The sequence below is a fragment of the Glycine max genome, chromosome 20, assembly GCF_000004515.6.
Source record: "Glycine max cultivar Williams 82 chromosome 20, Glycine_max_v4.0, whole genome shotgun sequence".
NCBI lineage: Eukaryota > Viridiplantae > Streptophyta > Magnoliopsida > Fabales > Fabaceae > Glycine > Glycine max.
Genome location: NC_038256.2, coordinates 24,726,557 through 24,730,508, shown reverse-complemented (window position 1 = coordinate 24,730,508; position 3,952 = coordinate 24,726,557).

Here is a 3,952-nt window from a genome sequence, read left to right as displayed (position 1 = left end):
CTAAGAAAGAAACGCAAAGGCGCCCTGCGATAAAATAAAAAAATTATAAAAAAAATAAGGCTAAAATGAAAATATAATTTTTCTATTTTTTAAAATTCATAATTTTAGTTTTTTTATTTTTTTAATTGAGATACATTACTTTTTTATTGTTGAAAAAATTTTATTATTAAAAAATTCATGATTTTATTCTTTTATTTTTAATAAAGATATTTTATTTTTATTTTTAAAAAATTTATAATTTTAGTTCCATTGTAAACTTTTTTTATTCTTTTTAAATAGTTAAATTTATTAGTAATTAAAAAAACATTTTTATGTAGATAATAAATAAATATGCTTATTAATATTTACAAAATACATAGATCAATGCCTAAATTTTTTAAAATTGGTCAGAGTAATTAAAATTATGAATTTTTCAAAAGCGACAAACGAAATATTTTAATTAAAAAAAATAGGGATTAAAATCACAAACTTTTTAAATGTAGGTAATTAAATGTTTCAATTAAAAATGAGGAATTAAAATCATGAATTTGATAAAATAAGAAACCAAAAATTACATTTTAGCCAAAAAAAAGTAATACCAATTAATTAAGTTTTTGGTCCCTTAACATTTTTAATTTTAATTGTAGTTCCTCAAAAAAATTTATACAAATTTTAGCCCTTCATTAATTTTTTTGTCAGCAAATTTAGTCCTTTTGAAAATTTTTGCCTAATTTTAATGTCTTGTTTATTTTTTATTGTTCAAAATTAATCTTTGTTTTGCTAATTTTTATAGCCCCTTCCTTATTTTATATTCAGGATTGGTTTTGAATAATAAAAATAAACGAGAATTAAAAATGAGCAAAAAGTTTTAAAGGGATTAAAAATGATGATAAAAAAATTAATAAAGAACTAAAAATTATCAAAAATATTTTGAAGGACCAAAAATTATAATTTTAAAAATTAAAGGAATAAAAAGTTAATTAATACATAATAAGATCATACTAAAATATCATAAAAGAAATAAAATAAATTATATGCAACTGAAAAATAATATAATATAGTCTAAAATGTACTTTTTTTTCTCTATAATTATTAATCTACAATTTCAATCTTTCTTGAGACATTTGATCTTTTTAAAATCACTAATTTTAGTCCTCCCTTCTAATTGAATGTGTTGACCATTAATTATCTAATGTTGATTGTTAAGGTTTTTTTTCAACACGTTGACCGTTAAGTGTGTTAGAGCTTCAAGTGCACTATTTTAATCGACAACAAAATTAATTCAAGTTAGGTTGATCCCCCACACATCGGAAGCCGTGGGGATTCCTCGACGATAGGCACGTCAAAATTCGCAAAAAGGGTGAGTTTGAGAGTGGGGGAGCCTTCTCATAGAGGACTTTTGTCCAATACGTCGTGTCCAGTGTCCTGAACCAACCAAGATCATATCCACGCACAACATCGTCGGTGGATGTGATGGCAAAGCCCACGATGAGTAGTTCTGATGAAAAAGGTTTCCAATACAAATCCGTCGCCAAAAGTTTGCAATCTGACTCTGATTTGTCACTTGCGACGATAACGACGAGCATCAAAAACGAATTTGAATCATTCACTGACGATGACATGAATCATCACATTGAAGAGATTGAGATTTGAAATTGCACAGTGAATTTTGATTCAGAAACCAATGCAGTAGAAACTAAAAATAAAAAATAAAAAGTTTACGGTAAGATGAAGCTTGCCGGGAGATGAAGCTTAGGGAAAGTTAACATTAGGGGAGGGAAGATGAAGTTAGGTGAGGAAGTATGCTGGGTCAATTGAGGTTACGGCTACAGTAAATACGAAGATTTACTTTACCTTGTCCTTTTGTTTTTTACATTTTAGTTTTTTATTAAATATTTACAGAATTATATTTAAAATATAAATTAAAAAATACAAAGCCACATCACCCAATTTAACAGTCAATGTTTGATAATTAACGGTCAGCGCATCCCATTAGAAGGAAGGACAAAAATCACTGATTTAAAAAATTTAAAAGACCAAATATCTCAATTTTTAAACGTGAAAACTGAAATTATGGATTGACAATGATATGGAAACTAAAATTGTAGTTTAGTTTATAATATAATATAATAATGAATGTATTGTAAGTTGTAACCGCAAAAAATAAAGAGAATAGGATATAATTAATTAATAAAATAAAATATACTTGTGAAAAAATTATTTTCATCATTCAATTACGTATTTTAATTATTTTATTCCAAAGAAATAATTTTTTTTCTATTTTTTAAGAAAAATTAAAAGAAAAGAGAACTATTTTATGAAATTAAGTGATGCTCAAATCTACATACAAATAAAATAGACCTGAATGAAAATATTAAATATGAAAAATAATTTCAGTCCCATGCTTGTATTAATATATTTCCATCTTTATTCAAGTTGACTAATTAATATATTAAAAAATAATAAATAAATTTTATTTAATAATATTATTTAATTTGATTATATATTATATTTAATAAATATTATTTCAAAATTTAATTGCTATTTAATTTGGCTGTGTGATTATTTAATAAATGTAGTATTTAATATTATTGGACAATCAATTTTATTTATAATATATTAATTATAATATTTATTCAATATAATACACAGTTAACTTAAATGATATTTCTCTTAAAAAATTAAAATGATAGTAATAAATATTATATTTATTTCTTCAAAAAAATATTATATATTATTTTATTTTACAATTAATATTATATATTAAATATAATAAATGCAATACATGTTTATTGAATATATATATGTATCACTCTCGTTTTCTTCTAATAATTGGTTAAGTAAAATATATAACTTTTTTAATTTTTCAATGTTATTGTTTTATGAACTACATTAGAGTTTCAAAATTCTAACCACATAGTTTTTGTTGATACATTTCTAACCACATAGTTGAGTCGAGTCTGGAATAATGAAAATTTTAGCATAATTAAACCTTATTTTAACTTATTTAATAGTAACAGATAGTGAAAGAATTAAAAAATTTAAGCTTACAAATATATTTCAAATAATAAAATATAATATTATATTTTTTTTGGAATTTTCAATATTTTAGTATAAAAAGACAAAAATATCTTTAACATGCACTAAAAAATTTCAACAGTGTCTTAATGACTAAACAAAATTCTAAATAATACAAAAGTAAACTTTTGAGGTAAGTAATCATATTAATTTATTTCAATAATTTTAAGATTAATTTATATAATTATCATAATTGTTTTAATAAAATAACATAAATAAATATAATAAATCCAAAATAAATTTATAAAATGAAGATAAATTTTGAGCCAACCTTTGATTTGGGTTGAATATGTAGTGGTCTAAAGACCCCAACACAAACCTAAGTCCAACTAATTTTAGATAAGCATCAATTTTTTTATCCATAAGCATCCAAGACAAATATTAGGAATTTATAATAATTCATACAACTTGTTCAATCAATTGACCTAAATTCCCTTATTAAACATCTAATTAATTAAATTAATAAAACTTATAAATCACATAAATAAATCTTATAAGATTTTTAATTCGACATTTATTGCTCAATTCACACAAAATATTAGTAAGAAAGTTCCACCAAACTTCTTAGTTAATGCAAAGAATAAATGTTCAATTAACTAAATCAAAATGAAATAAAAAATAATCAAATTGCAATTAATTTTTTTGAGTCACCATGATATTGGGGTAAAATACACATCAGCTTTACTGATAACTAATTTTCGTTGGAAATCCCGACTGACCACCTTTATTAGGATCTCTCCTACAACCACTTTTTCATTTATAAGGTTAAAACTCAAGATTTTTCGTAAGGAGACCAAGCCTATTATCATTCAGATCAATAACTTGTTGGTAAATCTTGCCAAATTTTTATATTATAAAAGTAGCAATGGGTTGTGTACTTTTTCTCACATAAAAA